Source organism: Cervus elaphus, chromosome X, assembly GCF_910594005.1.
Source record: "Cervus elaphus chromosome X, mCerEla1.1, whole genome shotgun sequence".
Lineage (NCBI taxonomy): Eukaryota > Metazoa > Chordata > Mammalia > Artiodactyla > Cervidae > Cervus > Cervus elaphus.
Window position 1 is genome coordinate 148,598,752 of NC_057848.1, and position 22,628 is coordinate 148,621,379.

Consider the following 22,628-nt stretch of genomic DNA (forward strand, 5'->3'; position numbering starts at 1 on the left):
CCCGATTTCACCTCTGTACACGTGGATTTGCCAGTGACCCTTTGGGGAACTAGAGAGTCAGGAAGCGAGAGGCTGCTGTCTAGTGACCCCAGTCGGACCCATCTCACCCATTTTCAATCACTGAAGAGAAGGGAATTGCAGTTGCACTCTAGGCGGGAGCAGTGGAATTTTAGCATCAATTTCATTCGCCCGTCCATGTTGACGAGAAGGTGTGACATGACCGTGGTAATCTGACTCTCCTGTGGATCGCCCGCCTCACCAAGCACCATGGGTGAGATGGGAAGGCTCCTCAGATCGTTCCTCGATCGTCCAGTCCACGGGGCATTGAGACAGACTGAGGACGCAGGCCAGGTTACTTCTCCGTGAGGTGGCTTTCTGAGAATCTGGGGAAGTCAAGGTTTGGCTCATGCCCTCTGCTCAAGATGGTGGGACGATGTTCTCGAGCCAGATCCGCTGGTTTCCCGCACGTCATCCCCACCAGTTCAGAAACCCGCTTGGGCTCCCCCTGTCATATTGCCTCGTATGACTCGGTGCTCCTGGAGTTAAATGGTGTGTTCCCGTGTCATTTCGAACGTGCCCCAGGGGTTCCTGTTTCCAGATAGTATGATACACGAGGCGTGAGGGCAGTACTTTCCTGAAACCTTGGTGCTCAGGGTAAGCCGTGGTGTGCCGGTGGAAGGGCAGCATGTGTGCCCCAGGATCCTCTGAGAGTTTCTGAGGAGGTAGCCTGCGCATGTTGGGTGAGATTGCGCTCGACTCCGAGGTGGCTGCCTCTTGCTGATCGGAGACCACGTGCGTTGAGAACGCCTCCTCTGCTCCAGAGTAAGGTCTACATTTGCCAGAGGAAAAAGTTGCTGTTTTTCTGATCAGAGGGTAATGAGAAAGTGTATTGAAACTAAATGGTCAGCTTTTCCTGTGGCTTTACAGATGTGTGTGTGTGTGTGTGTGTGTGTACACTCTGGGAATATGTGTCGGGAAGGGTTTCTGTTAATGTGACTCCTCTTTGGAGGGAGGATATTTTCGAGAGTACCCACAGTGTTTTCTTCACCCTCCGTTGCATATTGGACCTTGAATGAGAGCTCTGTTTGAACAAGTCGTGAAGACAACTACCTGTTACATTCCAGGAGTTATAGTCCGGTTGTTGTTTTGTTTTTTTGTTGTATAATTTCAGTTGCGATGCCTGAGGAAGGTGTGAAAATCACAGCCATCGAGCAATCGAGAAGAAGCCGGCAAGCCTGGCGTGCTGCAGTCCGGGGAGGGTCTCACAGAGTGGGACACGGCTGGGCGACTGTACGTCCGAAGAAGTATAGAAGCTGCTGAGCAGAGAGAAGTAACTGTCTCCAGACCCCAGATAAAGACTTTGAAGGCTTCGCACTACACTCGGGCATGCCGGAGCCCCAGGGTGGCTGGGAGTCCCGATGTGGAGAGAGTGTGCACCTGTTGGGCATCCTGGCCAATGCGCGTCTGGGCAGCTCTGCCTCTTCTCTGGGGCCAGCCTGAGCCACGGCAGTATGCAGCCACTACTGCTCCGTGTCAGGTGGAGGCATGTCTCTTTTGCTCTCGGGAAGACGGTGACCTCACCGAGCGTGCCAGCCATGAAGAGCGTGGCGAGAGCAGCTGCCGAAAGGGGCGACACGCCCCGCAATGTTGGCAGGGTGTTGAACACGGCAAGCGGGAGCTCCGCTGCCTCATGGCAGAGGTGGACCCCAGACTCCCTCCTGGTCTAAAGGCAGGTGCTCCTTTCTGTGGCCTAGAACCAGCCTGTGAGGGGTTCTTAGGTTGTGGAGATGGCTTGTTGCGGGCAGCCGTGTTCGGCAGTGCCTGGGAGGGGAAGACAGCCTAGCCTGCCTCTTCCGGGCTGCAAGTGCAGCACAAGAGGCTTCGGAAAGCTTGTGCGAAAGAGGCCAGCTCGGCCGTCCCCTCGCTGCAGACAGACTTGAGTGGCCTTGGGAACTTGGGAGGCCGCGAGACTCCGCCAGGTCTTTCACTGGTGCCGGGACCCCTGGTCACCTGTGGGCGCCATTCGCCCTGGGGATGGTCCTTCCTTCAGAGTTTCTCTCTGAGAAAATGTGACTTGCAGAGCTCAGGGACAGAGGATCCTGGTGCGCCAGAGCCCTCGGTTATTGCAAGGCGTCAGAGACGACTTGGCAGCTAAGCAACCGGCGCCAAGCCTTGTTTTCTTTGGCAACCTGGCTCAATGATTAGAGCCCCTGAAACCCCCAGGCAGTGCGGGAAACCTCTTCCAAGAGGACCCGGGGAGTGTCCTTTCAGCCTGTGCGGACACGTCGCTCTTCGAGAAGGATGACTAGTCCGAAGGCTTCTTTGCAATGCTGGCCTCGTGCGTGGCACTTGGGAGCCAGCTGTTTTTCAGTTTCTCGGTCGTGTCCGACTCTCTGCATCCCGGCTCCTGTGTCCGTGGGACTTTGCTGGCAGCAGTCGTGGAGTGGGTTGCCATTTCTTTCTCCAGGGGATCTTTCCCAACCCAGGGTTGCAACCTGTGTCTGCCGCATTGCTGGAGGATTCTTTCCCGTCTAGTCGCAAGGGTCCTTCAGGAAGCTTTTCTCTGAGGACGCAGAAAGCAGAGGCGGCCACCCCGGAGGCAGCTGAAGGAGGCCCCGGGCTCGGCCGTGTCTGGCCGCCCAGGCGAGGCTCACCGAGTGCTTTGAGAGAGTGCTGTCGGCTGCTCGAGGGTCTGAGAAGACACACCAGTGTGAAAGACCCTCTGGATTTCCTCACACCCCAGTAAGTGTTCCCTGGCGTGGAGTGTGGCTGCTTTTGCCCCGAGAGCGTGCTTTGGGAGGGCAGACAGAGGACTCTGGGAGCCGGCTGTCCTCCCTGAGTCGGAGAGGCCGTGTGTCCCAGGTGGGGCTTGGCTGTGTGTGTTCCCTCGGGCAGAGGTGATGCTAGAGCTGCTCCTTGGAGGAGCACGAGGCGAGAGGCAGGGAGGCGGGCTGGATTCCCGCCCCCGAAAGGGGCACCCTTGAGGAGCACGTCCGCCTGGGTGCGTGCTCGGTCAGCGTCCCGCACTGGGCTTGCTCTTCACGGTATCCCCCTACACGGCAGCGGTATCTTGTGCACGTTCGATGTAGGCCATGCCTACCCGATTTCACCTCTGTACACGTGGATTTGCCAGTGACCCTTTGGGGAACTAGAGAGTCAGGAAGCGAGAGGCTGCTGTCTAGTGACCCCAGTCGGACCCATCTCACCCATTTTCAATCACTGAAGAGAAGGGAATTGCAGTTGCACTCTAGGCGGGAGCAGTGGAATTTTAGCATCAATTTCATTCGCCCGTCCATGTTGACGAGAAGGTGTGACATGACCGTGGTAATCTGACTCTCCTGTGGATCGCCCGCCTCACCAAGCACCATGGGTGAGATGGGAAGGCTCCTCAGATCGTTCCTCGATCGTCCAGTCCACGGGGCATTGAGACAGACTGAGGACGCAGGCCAGGTTACTTCTCCGTGAGGTGGCTTTCTGAGAATCTGGGGAAGTCAAGGTTTGGCTCATGCCCTCTGCTCAAGATGGTGGGACGATGTTCTCGAGCCAGATCCGCTGGTTTCCCGCACGTCATCCCCACCAGTTCAGAAACCCGCTTGGGCTCCCCCTGTCATATTGCCTCGTATGACTCGGTGCTCCTGGAGTTAAATGGTGTGTTCCCGTGTCATTTCGAACGTGCCCCAGGGGTTCCTGTTTCCAGATAGTATGATACACGAGGCGTGAGGGCAGTACTTTCCTGAAACCTTGGTGCTCAGGGTAAGCCGTGGTGTGCCGGTGGAAGGGCAGCATGTGTGCCCCAGGATCCTCTGAGAGTTTCTGAGGAGGTAGCCTGCGCATGTTGGGTGAGATTGCGCTCGACTCCGAGGTGGCTGCCTCTTGCTGATCGGAGACCACGTGCGTTGAGAACGCCTCCTCTGCTCCAGAGTAAGGTCTACATTTGCCAGAGGAAAAAGTTGCTGTTTTTCTGATCAGAGGGTAATGAGAAAGTGTATTGAAACTAAATGGTCAGCTTTTCCTGTGGCTTTACAGATGTGTGTGTGTGTGTGTGTGTGTGTACACTCTGGGAATATGTGTCGGGAAGGGTTTCTGTTAATGTGACTCCTCTTTGGAGGGAGGATATTTTCGAGAGTACCCACAGTGTTTTCTTCACCCTCCGTTGCATATTGGACCTTGAATGAGAGCTCTGTTTGAACAAGTCGTGAAGACAACTACCTGTTACATTCCAGGAGTTATAGTCCGGTTGTTGTTTTGTTTTTTTGTTGTATAATTTCAGTTGCGATGCCTGAGGAAGGTGTGAAAATCACAGCCATCGAGCAATCGAGAAGAAGCCGGCAAGCCTGGCGTGCTGCAGTCCGGGGAGGGTCTCACAGAGTGGGACACGGCTGGGCGACTGTACGTCCGAAGAAGTATAGAAGCTGCTGAGCAGAGAGAAGTAACTGTCTCCAGACCCCAGATAAAGACTTTGAAGGCTTCGCACTACACTCGGGCATGCCGGAGCCCCAGGGTGGCTGGGAGTCCCGATGTGGAGAGAGTGTGCACCTGTTGGGCATCCTGGCCAATGCGCGTCTGGGCAGCTCTGCCTCTTCTCTGGGGCCAGCCTGAGCCACGGCAGTATGCAGCCACTACTGCTCCGTGTCAGGTGGAGGCATGTCTCTTTTGCTCTCGGGAAGACGGTGACCTCACCGAGCGTGCCAGCCATGAAGAGCGTGGCGAGAGCAGCTGCCGAAAGGGGCGACACGCCCCGCAATGTTGGCAGGGTGTTGAACACGGCAAGCGGGAGCTCCGCTGCCTCATGGCAGAGGTGGACCCCAGACTCCCTCCTGGTCTAAAGGCAGGTGCTCCTTTCTGTGGCCTAGAACCAGCCTGTGAGGGGTTCTTAGGTTGTGGAGATGGCTTGTTGCGGGCAGCCGTGTTCGGCAGTGCCTGGGAGGGGAAGACAGCCTAGCCTGCCTCTTCCGGGCTGCAAGTGCAGCACAAGAGGCTTCGGAAAGCTTGTGCGAAAGAGGCCAGCTCGGCCGTCCCCTCGCTGCAGACAGACTTGAGTGGCCTTGGGAACTTGGGAGGCCGCGAGACTCCGCCAGGTCTTTCACTGGTGCCGGGACCCCTGGTCACCTGTGGGCGCCATTCGCCCTGGGGATGGTCCTTCCTTCAGAGTTTCTCTCTGAGAAAATGTGACTTGCAGAGCTCAGGGACAGAGGATCCTGGTGCGCCAGAGCCCTCGGTTATTGCAAGGCGTCAGAGACGACTTGGCAGCTAAGCAACCGGCGCCAAGCCTTGTTTTCTTTGGCAACCTGGCTCAATGATTAGAGCCCCTGAAACCCCCAGGCAGTGCGGGGAGTGTCCTTTCAGCCTGTGCGGACACGTCGCTCTTCGAGAAGGATGACTAGTCCGAAGGCTTCTTTGCAATGCTGGCCTCGTGCGTGGCACTTGGGAGCCAGCTGTTTTTCAGTTTCTCGGTCGTGTCCGACTCTCTGCATCCCGGCTCCTGTGTCCGTGGGACTTTGCTGGCAGCAGTCGTGGAGTGGGTTGCCATTTCTTTCTCCAGGGGATCTTTCCCAACCCAGGGATGCAACCTGTGTCTGCCGCATTGCTGGAGGATTCTTTCCCATCTAGTCGCAAGGGTCCTTCAGGAAGCTTTTCTCTGAGGACGCAGAAAGCAGAGGCGGCCACCCCGGAGGCAGCTGAAGGAGGCCCCGGGCTCGGCCGTGTCTGGCCGCCCAGGCGAGGCTCACCGAGTGCTTTGAGAGAGTGCTGTCGGCTGCTCGAGGGTCTGAGAAGGCACACCAGTGTGAAAGACCCTCTGGATTTCCTCACACCCCAGTAAGTGTTCCCTGGCGTGGAGTGTGGCTGCTTTTGCCCCGAGAGCGTGCTTTGGGAGGGCAGACAGAGGACTCTGGGAGCCGGCTGTCCTCCCTGAGTCGGAGAGGCCGTGTGTCCCAGGTGGGGCTTGGCTGTGTGTGTTCCCTCGGGCAGAGGTGATGCTAGAGCTGCTCCTTGGAGGAGCACGAGGCGAGAGGCAGGGAGGCGGGCTGGATTCCCGCCCCCGAAAGGGGCACCCTTGAGGAGCACGTCCGCCTGGGTGCGTGCTCGGTCAGCGTCCCGCACTGGGCTTGCTCTTCACGGTATCCCCCTACACGGCAGCGGTATCTTGTGCACGTTCGATGTAGGCCATGCCTAGCCGATTTCACCTCTGTACACGTGGATTTGCCAGTGACCCTTTGGGGAACTAGAGAGTCAGGAAGCGAGAGGCTGCTGTCTAGTGACCCCAGTCGGACCCATCTCACCCATTTTCAATCACTGAAGAGAAGGGAATTGCAGTTGCACTCTAGGCGGGAGCAGTGGAATTTTAGCATCAATTTCATTCGCCCGTCCATGTTGACGACAGGGTGTGACATGTCCGTGGTAATCTGACTCTCCTGTGGATCGCCCGCCTCACCAAGCACCATGGGTGAGATGGGAAGGCTCCTCAGATCGTTCCTCGATCGTCCCGTCCACGGGGCATTGAGACAGACTGAGGACGCAGGCCAGGTTACTTCTCCGTGAGGTGGCTTTCTGAGAATCTGGGGAAGTCAAGGTTTGGCTCATGCCCTCTGCTCAAGATGGTGGGACGATGTTCTCGAGCCAGATCCGCTGGTTTCCCGCACGTCATCCCCACCAGTTCAGAAACCCGCTTGGGCTCCCCCTGTCATATTGCCTCGTATGACTCGGTGCTCCTGGAGTTAAATGGTGTGTTCCCGTGTCATTTCGAACGTGCCCCAGGGGTTCCTGTTTCCAGATAGTATGATACACGAGGCGTGAGGGCAGTACTTTCCTGAAACCTTGGTGCTCAGGGTAAGCCGTGGTGTGCCGGTGGAAGGGCAGCATGTGTGCCCCAGGATCCTCTGAGAGTTTCTGAGGAGGTAGCCTGCGCATGTTGGGTGAGATTGCGCTCGACTCCGAGGTGGCTGCCTCTTGCTGATCGGAGACCACGTGCGTTGAGAACGCCTCCTCTGCTCCAGAGTAAGGTCTACATTTGCCAGAGGAAAAAGTTGCTGTTTTTCTGATCAGAGGGTAATGAGAAAGTGTATTGAAAGAAACTAAATGGTCAGCTTTTCCTGTGGCTTTACAGATGTGTGTGTGTGTGTGTGTGTGTGTGTGTGTGTGTGTGTACACTCTGGGAATATGTGTCGGGAAGGGTTTCTGTTAATGTGACTCCTCTTTGGAGGGAGGATATTTTCGAGAGTACCCACAGTGTTTTCTTCACCCTCCGTTGAATATTGGACCTTGAATGAGAGCTCTGTTTGAACAAGTCGTGAAGACAACTACCTGTTACATTCCAGGAGTTATAGTACGGTTGTTGTTTTGTTTTTTTGTTGTATAATTTCAGTTGCGATGCCTGAGGAAGGTGTGAAAATCACAGCCATCGAGCAATCGAGAAGAAGCCGGCAAGCCTGGCGTGCTGCAGTCCGGGGAGGGTCTCACAGAGTGGGACACGGCTGGGCGACTGTACGTCCGAAGAAGTATAGAAGCTGCTGAGCAGAGAGAAGTAACTGTCTCCAGACCCCAGATAAAGACTTTGAAGGCTTCGCACTACACTCGGGCATGCCGGAGCCCAAGGGTGGCTGGGAGTCCCGATGTGGAGAGAGTGTGCACCTGTTGGGCATCCTGGCCAATGCGCGTCTGGGCAGCTCTGCCTCTTCTCTGGGGCCAGCCTGAGCCACGGCAGTATGCAGCCACTACTGCTCCGTGTCAGGTGGAGGTATGTCTCTTTTGCTCTCGGGAAGACCGTGACCTCACCGAGCGTGCCAGCCATGAAGAGCGTGGCGAGAGCAGCTGCCGAAAGGGGCGACACGCCCCGCAATGTTGGCAGGGTGTTGAACACGGCAAGCGGGAGCTCCGCTGCCTCATGGCAGAGGTGGACCCCAGACTCCCTCCTGCTCTAAAGCCAGGTGCTCCTTTCTGTGGCCTAGGACCAGCCTGAGAAGGGTTCTTAGGTTGTGGAGATGGCTTGTTGCGGGCAGCCGTGTTCGGCAGTGCCTGGGAGGCGAAGACAGCCTAGCCTGCCTCTTCCGGGCTGCAAGTGCAGCACAAGAGGCTTCGGAAAGCTTGTGCGAAAGAGGCCAGCTCGGCCGTCCCCTCGCTGCAGACAGACTTGAGTGGCCTTGGGAACTTGGGAGGCCGCGAGACTCCGCCAGGTCTTTCACTGGTGCCGGGACCCCTGGTCACCTGTGGGCGCCATTCGCCCTGGGGATGGTCCTTCCTTCAGAGTTTCTCTCTGAGAAAATGTGACTTGCAGAGCTCAGGGACAGAGGATCCTGGTGCGCCAGAGCCCTCGGTTATTGCAAGGCGTCAGAGACGACTTGGCAGCTAAGCAACCGGCGCCAAGCCTTGTTTTCTTTGGCAACCGGGCTCAATGATTAGAGCCCCTGAAACCCCCAGGCAGTGCGGGAAACCTCTTCCAAGAGGACCCGGGGAGTGTCCTTTCAGCCTGTGCGGACACGTCGCTCTTCGAGAAGGATGACTAGTCCGAAGGCTTCTTTGCAATGCTGGCCTCGTGCGTGGCACTTGGGAGCCAGCTGTTTTTCAGTTTCTCGGTCGTGTCCGACTCTCTGCATCCCGGCTCCTGTGTCCGTGGGACTTTGCTGGCAGCAGTCGTGGAGTGGGTTGCCATTTCTTTCTCCAGGGGATCTTTCCCAACCCAGGGATGCAACCTGTGTCTGCCGCATTGCTGGAGGATTCTTTCCGTCTAGTCGCAAGGGTCCTTCAGGAAGCTTTTCTCTGAGGACGCAGAAAGCAGAGGCGGCCACCCCGGAGGCAGCTGAAGGAGGCCCCGGGCTCGGCCGTGTCTGGCCGCCCAGGCGAGGCTCACCGAGTGCTTTGAGAGAGTGCTGTCGGCTGCTCGAGGGTCTGAGAAGGCACACCAGTGTGAAAGACCCTCTGGATTTCCTCACACCCCAGTAAGTGTTCCCTGGCGTGGAGTGTGGCTGCTTTTGCCCCGAGAGCGTGCTTTGGGAGGGCAGGCAGAGGACTCTGGGAGCCGGCTGTCCTCCCTGAGTCGGAGAGGCCGTGTGTCCCAGGTGGGGCTTGGCTGTGTGTGTTCCCTCGGGCAGAGGTGATGCTAGAGCTGCTCCTTGGAGGAGCACGAGGCGAGAGGCAGGGAGGCGGGCTGGATTCCCGCCCCCGAAAGGGGCACCCTTGAGGAGCACGTCCGCCTGGGTGCGTGCTCGGTCAGCGTCCCGCACTGGGCTTGCTCTTCACGGTATCCCCCTACACGGCAGCGGTATCTTGTGCACGTTCGATGTAGGCCATGCCTAGCCGATTTCACCTCTGTACACGTGGATTTGCCAGTGACCCTTTGGGGAACTAGAGAGTCAGGAAGCGAGAGGCTGCTGTCTAGTGACCCCAGTCGGACCCATCTCACCCATTTTCAATCACTGAAGAGAAGGGAATTGCAGTTGCACTCTAGGCGGGAGCAGTGGAATTTTAGCATCAATTTCATTCGCCCGTCCATGTTGACGACAGGGTGTGACATGTCCGTGGTAATCTGACTCTCCTGTGGATCGCCCGCCTCACCAAGCACCATGGGTGAGATGGGAAGGCTCCTCAGATCGTTCCTCGATCGTCCAGTCCACGGGGCATTGAGACAGACTGAGGACGCAGGCCAGGTTACTTCTCCGTGAGGTGGCTTTCTGAGAATCTGGGGAAGTCAAGGTTTGGCTCATGCCCTCTGCTCAAGATGGTGGGACGATGTTCTCGAGCCAGATCCGCTGGTTTCCCGCACGTCATCCCCACCAGTTCAGAAACCCGCTTGGGCTCCCCCTGTCATATTGCCTCGTATGACTCGGTGCTCCTGGAGTTAAATGGTGTGTTCCCGTGTCATTTCGAACGTGCCCCAGGGGTTCCTGTTTCCAGATAGTATGATACACGAGGCGTGAGGGCAGTACTTTCCTGAAACCTTGGTGCTCAGGGTAAGCCGTGGTGTGCCGGTGGAAGGGCAGCATGTGTGCCCCAGGATCCTCTGAGAGTTTCTGAGGAGGTAGCCTGCGCATGTTGGGTGAGATTGCGCTCGACTCCGAGGTGGCTGCCTCTTGCTGATCGGAGACCACGTGCGTTGAGAACGCCTCCTCTGCTCCAGAGTAAGGTCTACATTTGCCAGAGGAAAAAGTTGCTGTTTTTCTGATCAGAGGGTAATGAGAAAGTGTATTGAAAGAAACTAAATGGTCAGCTTTTCCTGTGGCTTTACAGATGTGTGTGTGTGTGTGTGTGTGTGTGTGTGTGTGTACACTCTGGGAATATGTGTCGGGAAGGGTTTCTGTTAATGTGACTCCTCTTTGGAGGGAGGATATTTTCGAGAGTACCCACAGTGTTTTCTTCACCCTCCGTTGAATATTGGACCTTGAATGAGAGCTCTGTTTGAACAAGTCGTGAAGACAACTACCTGTTACATTCCAGGAGTTATAGTCCGGTTGTTGTTTTGTTTTTTTGTTGTATAATTTCAGTTGCGATGCCTGAGGAAGGTGTGAAAATCACAGCCATCGAGCAATCGAGAAGAAGCCGGCAAGCCTGGCGTGCTGCAGTCCGGGGAGGGTCTCACAGAGTGGGACACGGCTGGGCGACTGTACGTCCGAAGAAGTATAGAAGCTGCTGAGCAGAGAGAAGTAACTGTCTCCAGACCCCAGATAAAGACTTTGAAGGCTTCGCACTACACTCGGGCATGCCGGAGCCCAAGGGTGGCTGGGAGTCCCGATGTGGAGAGAGTGTGCACCTGTTGGGCATCCTGGCCAATGCGCGTCTGGGCAGCTCTGCCTCTTCTCTGGGGCCAGCCTGAGCCACGGCAGTATGCAGCCACTACTGCTCCGTGTCAGGTGGAGGTATGTCTCTTTTGCTCTCGGGAAGACGGTGACCTCACCGAGCGTGCCAGCCATGAAGAGCGTGGCGAGAGCAGCTGCCGAAAGGGGCGACACGCCCCGCAATGTTGGCAGGGTGTTGAACACGGCAAGCGGGAGCTCCGCTGCCTCATGGCAGAGGTGGACCCCAGACTCCCTCCTGCTCTAAAGCCAGGTGCTCCTTTCTGTGGCCTAGGACCAGCCTGAGAAGGGTTCTTAGGTTGTGGAGATGGCTTGTTGCGGGCAGCCGTGTTCGGCAGTGCCTGGGAGGCGAAGACAGCCTAGCCTGCCTCTTCCGGGCTGCAAGTGCAGCACAAGAGGCTTCGGAAAGCTTGTGCGAAAGAGGCCAGCTCGGCCGTCCCCTCGCTGCAGACAGACTTGAGTGGCCTTGGGAACTTGGGAGGCCGCGAGACTCCGCCAGGTCTTTCACTGGTGCCGGGACCCCTGGTCACCTGTGGGCGCCATTCGCCCTGGGGATGGTCCTTCCTTCAGAGTTTCTCTCTGAGAAAATGTGACTTGCAGAGCTCAGGGACAGAGGATCCTGGTGCGCCAGAGCCCTCGGTTATTGCAAGGCGTCAGAGACGACTTGGCAGCTAAGCAACCGGCGCCAAGCCTTGTTTTCTTTGGCAACCGGGCTCAATGATTAGAGCCCCTGAAACCCCCAGGCAGTGCGGGAAACCTCTTCCAAGAGGACCCGGGGAGTGTCCTTTCAGCCTGTGCGGACACGTCGCTCTTCGAGAAGGATGACTAGTCCGAAGGCTTCTTTGCAATGCTGGCCTCGTGCGTGGCACTTGGGAGCCAGCTGTTTTTCAGTTTCTCGGTCGTGTCCGACTCTCTGCATCCCGGCTCCTGTGTCCGTGGGACTTTGCTGGCAGCAGTCGTGGAGTGGGTTGCCATTTCTTTCTCCAGGGGATCTTTCCCAACCCAGGGATGCAACCTGTGTCTGCCGCATTGCTGGAGGATTCTTTCCCGTCTAGTCGCAAGGGTCCTTCAGGAAGCTTTTCTCTGAGGACGCAGAAAGCAGAGGCGGCCACCCCGGAGGCAGCTGAAGGAGGCCCCGGGCTCGGCCGTGTCTGGCCGCCCAGGCGAGGCTCACCGAGTGCTTTGAGAGAGTGCTGTCGGCTGCTCGAGGGTCTGAGAAGGCACACCAGTGTGAAAGACCCTCTGGATTTCCTCACACCCCAGTAAGTGTTCCCTGGCGTGGAGTGTGGCTGCTTTTGCCCCGAGAGCGTGCTTTGGGAGGGCAGACAGAGGACTCTGGGAGCCGGCTGTCCTCCCTGAGTCGGAGAGGCCGTGTGTCCCAGGTGGGGCTTGGCTGTGTGTGTTCCCTCGGGCAGAGGTGATGCTAGAGCTGCTCCTTGGAGGAGCACGAGGCGAGAGGCAGGGAGGCGGGCTGGATTCCCGCCCCCGAAAGGGGCACCCTTGAGGAGCACGTCCGCCTGGGTGCGTGCTCGGTCAGCGTCCCGCACTGGGCTTGCTCTTCACGGTATCCCCCTACACGGCAGCGGTATCTTGTGCACGTTCGATGTAGGCCATGCCTAGCCGATTTCACCTCTGTACACGTGGATTTGCCAGTGACCCTTTGGGGAACTAGAGAGTCAGGAAGCGAGAGGCTGCTGTCTAGTGACCCCAGTCGGACCCATCTCACCCATTTTCAATCACTGAAGAGAAGGGAATTGCAGTTGCACTCTAGGCGGGAGCAGTGGAATTTTAGCATCAATTTCATTCGCCCGTCCATGTTGACGACAGGGTGTGACATGTCCGTGGTAATCTGACTCTCCTGTGGATCGCCCGCCTCACCAAGCACCATGGGTGAGATGGGAAGGCTCCTCAGATCGTTCCTCGATCGTCCAGTCCACGGGGCATTGAGACAGACTGAGGACGCAGGCCAGGTTACTTCTCCGTGAGGTGGCTTTCTGAGAATCTGGGGAAGTCAAGGTTTGGCTCATGCCCTCTGCTCAAGATGGTGGGACGATGTTCTCGAGGCAGATCCGCTGGTTTCCCGCACGTCATCCCCACCAGTTCAGAAACCCGCTTGGGCTCCCCCTGTCATATTGCCTCGTATGACTCGGTGCTCCTGGAGTTAAATGGTGTGTTCCCGTGTCATTTCGAACGTGCCCCAGGGGTTCCTGTTTCCAGATAGTATGATACACGAGGCGTGAGGGCAGTACTTTCCTGAAACCTTGGTGCTCAGGGTAAGCCGTGGTGTGCCGGTGGAAGGGCAGCATGTGTGCCCCAGGATCCTCTGAGAGTTTCTGAGGAGGTAGCCTGCGCATGTTGGGTGAGATTGCGCTCGACTCCGAGGTGGCTGCCTCTTGCTGATCGGAGACCACGTGCGTTGAGAACGCCTCCTCTGCTCCAGAGTAAGGTCTACATTTGCCAGAGGAAAAAGTTGCTGTTTTTCTGATCAGAGGGTAATGAGAAAGTGTATTGAAAGAAACTAAATGGTCAGCTTTTCCTGTGGCTTTACAGATGTGTGTGTGTGTGTGTGTGTGTGTGTGTGTACACTCTGGGAATATGTGTCGGGAAGGGTTTCTGTTAATGTGACTCCTCTTTGGAGGGAGGATATTTTCGAGAGTACCCACAGTGTTTTCTTCACCCTCCGTTGAATATTGGACCTTGAATGAGAGCTCTGTTTGAACAAGTCGTGAAGACAACTACCTGTTACATTCCAGGAGTTATAGTCCGGTTGTTGTTTTGTTTTTTTGTTGTATAATTTCAGTTGCGATGCCTGAGGAAGGTGTGAAAATCACAGCCATCGAGCAATCGAGAAGAAGCCGGCAAGCCTGGCGTGCTGCAGTCCGGGGAGGGTCTCACAGAGTGGGACACGGCTGGGCGACTGTACGTCCGAAGAAGTATAGAAGCTGCTGAGCAGAGAGAAGTAACTGTCTCCAGACCCCAGATAAAGACTTTGAAGGCTTCGCACTACACTCGGGCATGCCGGAGCCCAAGGGTGGCTGGGAGTCCCGATGTGGAGAGAGTGTGCACCTGTTGGGCATCCTGGCCAATGCGCGTCTGGGCAGCTCTGCCTCTTCTCTGGGGCCAGCCTGAGCCACGGCAGTATGCAGCCACTACTGCTCCGTGTCAGGTGGAGGTATGTCTCTTTTGCTCTCGGGAAGACGGTGACCTCACCGAGCGTGCCAGCCATGAAGAGCGTGGCGAGAGCAGCTGCCGAAAGGGGCGACACGCCCCGCAATGTTGGCAGGGTGTTGAACACGGCAAGCGGGAGCTCCGCTGCCTCATGGCAGAGGTGGACCCCAGACTCCCTCCTGCTCTAAAGCCAGGTGCTCCTTTCTGTGGCCTAGGACCAGCCTGAGAAGGGTTCTTAGGTTGTGGAGATGGCTTGTTGCGGGCAGCCGTGTTCGGCAGTGCCTGGGAGGCGAAGACAGCCTAGCCTGCCTCTTCCGGGCTGCAAGTGCAGCACAAGAGGCTTCGGAAAGCTTGTGCGAAAGAGGCCAGCTCGGCCGTCCCCTCGCTGCAGACAGACTTGAGTGGCCTTGGGAACTTGGGAGGCCGCGAGACTCCGCCAGGTCTTTCACTGGTGCCGGGACCCCTGGTCACCTGTGGGCGCCATTCGCCCTGGGGATGGTCCTTCCTTCAGAGTTTCTCTCTGAGAAAATGTGACTTGCAGAGCTCAGGGACAGAGGATCCTGGTGCGCCAGAGCCCTCGGTTATTGCAAGGCGTCAGAGACGACTTGGCAGCTAAGCAACCGGCGCCAAGCCTTGTTTTCTTTGGCAACTGGGCTCAATGATTAGAGCCCCTGAAACCCCCAGGCAGTGCGGGAAACCTCTTCCAAGAGGACCCGGGGAGTGTCCTTTCAGCCTGTGCGGACACGTCGCTCTTCGAGAAGGATGACTAGTCCGAAGGCTTCTTTGCAATGCTGGCCTCGTGCGTGGCACTTGGGAGCCAGCTGTTTTTCAGTTTCTCGGTCGTGTCCGACTCTCTGCATCCCGGCTCCTGTGTCCGTGGGACTTTGCTGGCAGCAGTCGTGGAGTGGGTTGCCATTTCTTTCTCCAGGGGATCTTTCCCAACCCAGGGATGCAACCTGTGTCTGCCGCATTGCTGGAGGATTCTTTCCCATCTAGTCGCAAGGGTCCTTCAGGAAGCTTTTCTCTGAGGACGCAGAAAGCAGAGGCGGCCACCCCGGAGGCAGCTGAAGGAGGCCCCGGGCTCGGCCGTGTCTGGCCGCCCAGGCGAGGCTCACCGAGTGCTTTGAGAGAGTGCTGTCGGCTGCTCGAGGGTCTGAGAAGGCACACCAGTGTGAAAGACCCTCTGGATTTCCTCACACCCCAGTAAGTGTTCCCTGGCGTGGAGTGTGGCTGCTTTTGCCCCGAGAGCGTGCTTTGGGAGGGCAGACAGAGGACTCTGGGAGCCGGCTGTCCTCCCTGAGTCGGAGAGGCCGTGTGTCCCAGGTGGGGCTTGGCTGTGTGTGTTCCCTCGGGCAGAGGTGATGCTAGAGCTGCTCCTTGGAGGAGCACGAGGCGAGAGGCAGGGAGGCGGGCTGGATTCCCGCCCCCGAAAGGGGCACCCTTGAGGAGCACGTCCGCCTGGGTGCGTGCTCGGTCAGCGTCCCGCACTGGGCTTGCTCTTCACGGTATCCCCCTACACGGCAGCGGTATCTTGTGCACGTTCGATGTAGGCCATGCCTAGCCGATTTCACCTCTGTACACGTGGATTTGCCAGTGACCCTTTGGGGAACTAGAGAGTCAGGAAGCGAGAGGCTGCTGTCTAGTGACCCCAGTCGGACCCATCTCACCCATTTTCAATCACTGAAGAGAAGGGAATTGCAGTTGCACTCTAGGCGGGAGCAGTGGAATTTTAGCATCAATTTCATTCGCCCGTCCATGTTGACGACAGGGTGTGACATGTCCGTGGTAATCTGACTCTCCTGTGGATCGCCCGCCTCACCAAGCACCATGGGTGAGATGGGAAGGCTCCTCAGATCGTTCCTCGATCGTCCCGTCCACGGGGCATTGAGACAGACTGAGGACGCAGGCCAGGTTACTTCTCCGTGAGGTGGCTTTCTGAGAATCTGGGGAAGTCAAGGTTTGGCTCATGCCCTCTGCTCAAGATGGTGGGACGATGTTCTCGAGCCAGATCCGCTGGTTTCCCGCACGTCATCCCCACCAGTTCAGAAACCCGCTTGGGCTCCCCCTGTCATATTGCCTCGTATGACTCGGTGCTCCTGGAGTTAAATGGTGTGTTCCCGTGTCATTTCGAACGTGCCCCAGGGGTTCCTGTTTCCAGATAGTATGATACACGAGGCGTGAGGGCAGTACTTTCCTGAAACCTTGGTGCTCAGGGTAAGCCGTGGTGTGCCGGTGGAAGGGCAGCATGTGTGCCCCAGGATCCTCTGAGAGTTTCTGAGGAGGTAGCCTGCGCATGTTGGGTGAGATTGCGCTCGACTCCGAGGTGGCTGCCTCTTGCTGATCGGAGACCACGTGCGTTGAGAACGCCTCCTCTGCTCCAGAGTAAGGTCTACATTTGCCAGAGGAAAAAGTTGCTGTTTTTCTGATCAGAGGGTAATGAGAAAGTGTATTGAAAGAAACTAAATGGTCAGCTTTTCCTGTGGCTTTACAGATGTGTGTGTGTGTGTGTGTGTGTGTGTGTGTGTGTACACTCTGGGAATATGTGTCGGGAAGGGTTTCTGTTAATGTGACTCCTCTTTGGAGGGAGGATATTTTCGAGAGTACCCACAGTGTTTTCTTCACCCTCCGTTGAATATTGGACCTTGAATGAGAGCTCTGTTTGAACAAGTCGTGAAGACAACTACCTGTTACATTCCAGGAGTTATAGTCCGGTTGTTGTTTTGTTTTTTTGTTGTATAATTTCAGTTGCGATGCCTGAGGAAGGTGTGAAAATCACAGCCATCGAGCAATCGAGAAGAAGCCGGCAAGCCTGGCGTGCTGCAGTCCGGGGAGGGTCTCACAGAGTGGGACACGGCTGGGCGACTGTACGTCCGAAGAAGTATAGAAGCTGCTGAGCAGAGAGAAGTAACTGTCTCCAGACCCCAGATAAAGACTTTGAAGGCTTCGCACTACACTCGGGCATGCCGGAGCCCAAGGGTGGCTGGGAGTCCCGATGTGGAGAGAGTGTGCACCTGTTGGGCATCCTGGCCAATGCGCGTCTGGGCAGCTCTGCCTCTTCTCTGGGGCCAGCCTGAGCCACGGCAGTATGCAGCCACTACTGCTCCGTGTCAGGTGGAGGTATGTCTCTTTTGCTCTCGGGAAGACGGTGACCTCACCGAGCGTGCCAGCCATGAAGAGCGTGGCGAGAGCAGCTGCCGAAAGGGGCGACACGCCCCGCAATGTTGGCAGGGTGTTGAACACGGCAAGCGGGAGCTCCGCTGCCTCATGGCAGAGGTGGACCCCAGACTCCCTCCTGCTCTAAAGCCAGGTGCTCCTTTCTGTGGCCTAGGACCAGCCTGAGAAGGGTTCTTAGGTTGTGGAGATGGCTTGTTGCGGGCAGCCGTGTTCGGCAGTGCCTGGGAGGCGAAGACAGCCTAGCCTGCCTCTTCCGGGCTGCAAGTGCAGCACAAGAGGCTTCGGAAAGCTTGTGCGAAAGAGGCCAGCTCGGCCGTCCCCTCGCTGCAGACAGACTTGAGTGGCCTTGGGAACTTGGGAGGCCGCGAGACTCCGCCAGGTCTTTCACTGGTGCCGGGACCCCTGGTCACCTGTGGGCGCCATTCGCCCTGGGGATGGTCCTTCCTTCAGAGTTTCTCTCTGAGAAAATGTGACTTGCAGAGCTCAGGGACAGAGGATCCTGGTGCGCCAGAGCCCTCGGTTATTGCAAGGCGTCAGAGACGACTTGGCAGCTAAGCAACCGGCGCCAAGCCTTGTTTTCTTTGGCAACCGGGCTCAATGATTAGAGCCCCTGAAACCCCCAGGCAGTGCGGGAAACCTCTTCCAAGAGGACCCGGGGAGTGTCCTTTCAGCCTGTGCGGACACGTCGCTCTTCGAGAAGGATGACTAGTCCGAAGGCTTCTTTGCAATGCTGGCCTCGTGCGTGGCACTTGGGAGCCAGCTGTTTTTCAGTTTCTCGGTCGTGTCCGACTCTCTGCATCCCGGCTCCTGTGTCCGTGGGACTTTGCTGGCAGCAGTCGTGGAGTGGGTTGCCATTTCTTTCTCCAGGGGATCTTTCCCAACCCAGGGATGCAACCTGTGTCTGCCGCATTGCTGGAGGATTCTTTCCGTCTAGTCGCAAGGGTCCTTCAGGAAGCTTTTCTCTGAGGACGCAGAAAGCAGAGGCGGCCACCCCGGAGGCAGCTGAAGGAGGCCCCGGGCTCGGCCGTGTCTGGCCGCCCAGGCGAGGCTCACCGAGTGCTTTGAGAGAGTGCTGTCGGCTGCTCGAGGGTCTGAGAAGGCACACCAGTGTGAAAGACCCTCTGGATTTCCTCACACCCCAGTAAGTGTTCCCTGGCGTGGAGTGTGGCTGCTTTTGCCCCGAGAGCGTGCTTTGGGAGGGCAGGCAGAGGACTCTGGGAGCCGGCTGTCCTCCCTGAGTCGGAGAGGCCGTGTGTCCCAGGTGGGGCTTGGCTGTGTGTGTTCCCTCGGGCAGAGGTGATGCTAGAGCTGCTCCTTGGAGGAGCACGAGGCGAGAGGCAGGGAGGCGGGCTGGATTCCCGCCCCCGAAAGGGGCACCCTTGAGGAGCACGTCCGCCTGGGTGCGTGCTCGGTCAGCGTCCCGCACTGGGCTTGCTCTTCACGGTATCCCCCTACACGGCAGCGGTATCTTGTGCACGTTCGATGTAGGCCATGCCTAGCCGATTTCACCTCTGTACACGTGGATTTGCCAGTGACCCTTTGGGGAACTAGAGAGTCAGGAAGCGAGAGGCTGCTGTCTAGTGACCCCAGTCGGACCCATCTCACCCATTTTCAATCACTGAAGAGAAGGGAATTGCAGTTGCACTCTAGGCGGGAGCAGTGGAATTTTAGCATCAATTTCATTCGCCCGTCCATGTTGACGACAGGGTGTGATATGTCCGTGGTAATCTGACTCTCCTGTGGATCGCCCGCCTCACCAAGCACCATGGGTGAGATGGGAAGGCTCCTCAGATCGTTCCTCGATCGTCCAGTCCACGGGGCATTGAGACAGACTGAGGACGCAGGCCAGGTTACTTCTCCGTGAGGTGGCTTTCTGAGAATCTGGGGAAGTCAAGGTTTGGCTCATGCCCTCTGCTCAAGATGGTGGGACGATGTTCTCGAGCCAGATCCGCTGGTTTCCCGCACGTCATCCCCACCAGTTCAGAAACCCGCTTGGGCTCCCCCTGTCATATTGCCTCGTATGACTCGGTGCTCCTGGAGTTAAATGGTGTGTTCCCGTGTCATTTCGAACGTGCCCCAGGGGTTCCTGTTTCCAGATAGTATGATACACGAGGCGTGAGGGCAGTACTTTCCTGAAACCTTGGTGCTCAGGGTAAGCCGTGGTGTGCCGGTGGAAGGGCAGCATGTGTGCCCCAGGATCCTCTGAGAGTTTCTGAGGAGGTAGCCTGCGCATGTTGGGTGAGATTGCGCTCGACTCCGAGGTGGCTGCCTCTTGCTGATCGGAGACCACGTGCGTTGAGAACGCCTCCTCTGCTCCAGAGTAAGGTCTACATTTGCCAGAGGAAAAAGTTGCTGTTTTTCTGATCAGAGGGTAATGAGAAAGTGTATTGAAAGAAACTAAATGGTCAGCTTTTCCTGTGGCTTTACAGATGTGTGTGTGTGTGTGTGTGTGTGTGTGTGTGTGTGTACACTCTGGGAATATGTGTCGGGAAGGGTTTCTGTTAATGTGACTCCTCTTTGGAGGGAGGATATTTTCGAGAGTACCCACAGTGTTTTCTTCACCCTCCGTTGAATATTGGACCTTGAATGAGAGCTCTGTTTGAACAAGTCGTGAAGACAACTACCTGTTACATTCCAGGAGTTATAGTCCGGTTGTTGTTTTGTTTTTTTGTTGTATAATTTCAGTTGCGATGCCTGAGGAAGGTGTGAAAATCACAGCCATCGAGCAATCGAGAAGAAGCCGGCAAGCCTGGCGTGCTGCAGTCCGGGGAGGGTCTCACAGAGTGGGACACGGCTGGGCGACTGTACGTCCGAAGAAGTATAGAAGCTGCTGAGCAGAGAGAAGTAACTGTCTCCAGACCCCAGATAAAGACTTTGAAGGCTTCGCACTACACTCGGGCATGCCGGAGCCCAAGGGTGGCTGGGAGTCCCGATGTGGAGAGAGTGTGCACCTGTTGGGCATCCTGGCCAATGCGCGTCTGGGCAGCTCTGCCTCTTCTCTGGGGCCAGCCTGAGCCACGGCAGTATGCAGCCACTACTGCTCCGTGTCAGGTGGAGGTATGTCTCTTTTGCTCTCGGGAAGACGGTGACCTCACCGAGCGTGCCAGCCATGAAGAGCGTGGCGAGAGCAGCTGCCGAAAGGGGCGACACGCCCCGCAATGTTGGCAGGGTGTTGAACACGGCAAGCGGGAGCTCCGCTGCCTCATGGCAGAGGTGGACCCCAGACTCCCTCCTGCTCTAAAGCCAGGTGCTCCTTTCTGTGGCCTAGGACCAGCCTGAGAAGGGTTCTTAGGTTGTGGAGATGGCTTGTTGCGGGCAGCCGTGTTCGGCAGTGCCTGGGAGGCGAAGACAGCCTAGCCTGCCTCTTCCGGGCTGCAAGTGCAGCACAAGAGGCTTCGGAAAGCTTGTGTGAAAGAGGCCAGCTCGGCCGTCCCCTCGCTGCAGACAGACTTGAGTGGCCTTGGGAACTTGGGAGGCCGCGAGACTCCGCCAGGTCTTTCACTGGTGCCGGGACCCCTGGTCACCTGTGGGCGCCATTCGCCCTGGGGATGGTCCTTCCTTCAGAGTTTCTCTCTGAGAAAATGTGACTTGCAGAGCTCAGGGACAGAGGATCCTGGTGCGCCAGAGCCCTCGGTTATTGCAAGGCGTCAGAGACGACTTGGCAGCTAAGCAACCGGCGCCAAGCCTTGTTTTCTTTGGCAACCGGGCTCAATGATTAGAGCCCCTGAAACCCCCAGGCAGTGCGGGAAACCTCTTCCAAGAGGACCCGGGGAGTGTCCTTTCAGCCTGTGCGGACACGTCGCTCTTCGAGAAGGATGACTAGTCCGAAGGCTTCTTTGCAATGCTGGCCTCGTGCGTGGCACTTGGGAGCCAGCTGTTTTTCAGTTTCTCGGTCGTGTCCGACTCTCTGCATCCCGGCTCCTGTGTCCGTGGGACTTTGCTGGCAGCAGTCGTGGAGTGGGTTGCCATTTCTTTCTCCAGGGGATCTTTCCCAACCCAGGGATGCAACCTGTGTCTGCCGCATTGCTGGAGGATTCTTTCCCGTCTAGTCGCAAGGGTCCTTCAGGAAGCTTTTCTCTGAGGACGCAGAAAGCAGAGGCGGCCACCCCGGAGGCAGCTGAAGGAGGCCCCGGGCTCGGCCGTGTCTGGCCGCCCAGGCGAGGCTCACCGAGTGCTTTGAGAGAGTGCTGTCGGCTGCTCGAGGGTCTGAGAAGGCACACCAGTGTGAAAGACCCTCTGGATTTCCTCACACCCCAGTAAGTGTTCCCTGGCGTGGAGTGTGGCTGCTTTTGCCCCGAGAGCGTGCTTTGGGAGGGCAGACAGAGGACTCTGGGAGCCGGCTGTCCTCCCTGAGTCGGAGAGGCCGTGTGTCCCAGGTGGGGCTTGGCTGTGTGTGTTCCCTCGGGCAGAGGTGATGCTAGAGCTGCTCCTTGGAGGAGCACGAGGCGAGAGGCAGGGAGGCGGGCTGGATTCCCGCCCCCGAAAGGGGCACCCTTGAGGAGCACGTCCGCCTGGGTGCGTGCTCGGTCAGCGTCCCGCACTGGGCTTGCTCTTCACGGTATCCCCCTACACGGCAGCGGTATCTTGTGCACGTTCGATGTAGGCCATGCCTAGCCGATTTCACCTCTGTACACGTGGATTTGCCAGTGACCCTTTGGGGAACTAGAGAGTCAGGAAGCGAGAGGCTGCTGTCTAGTGACCCCAGTCGGACCCATCTCACCCATTTTCAATCACTGAAGAGAAGGGAATTGCAGTTGCACTCTAGGCGGGAGCAGTGGAATTTTAGCATCAATTTCATTCGCCCGTCCATGTTGACGACAGGGTGTGACATGTCCGTGGTAATCTGACTCTCCTGTGGATCGCCCGCCTCACCAAGCACCATGGGTGAGATGGGAAGGCTCCTCAGATCGTTCCTCGATCGTCCAGTCCACGGGGCATTGAGACAGACTGAGGACGCAGGCCAGGTTACTTCTCCGTGAGGTGGCTTTCTGAGAATCTGGGGAAGTCAAGGTTTGGCTCATGCCCTCTGCTCAAGATGGTGGGACGATGTTCTCGAGCCAGATCCGCTGGTTTCCCGCACGTCATCCCCACCAGTTCAGAAACCCGCTTGGGCTCCCCCTGTCATATTGCCTCGTATGACTCGGTGCTCCTGGAGTTAAATGGTGTGTTCCCGTGTCATTTCGAACGTGCCCCAGGGGTTCCTGTTTCCAGATAGTATGATACACGAGGCGTGAGGGCAGTACTTTCCTGAAACCTTGGTGCTCAGGGTAAGCCGTGGTGTGCCGGTGGAAGGGCAGCATGTGTGCCCCAGGATCCTCTGAGAGTTTCTGAGGAGGTAGCCTGCGCATGTTGGGTGAGATTGCGCTCGACTCCGAGGTGGCTGCCTCTTGCTGATCGGAGACCACGTGCGTTGAGAACGCCTCCTCTGCTCCAGAGTAAGGTCTACATTTGCCAGAGGAAAAAGTTGCTGTTTTTCTGATCAGAGGGTAATGAGAAAGTGTA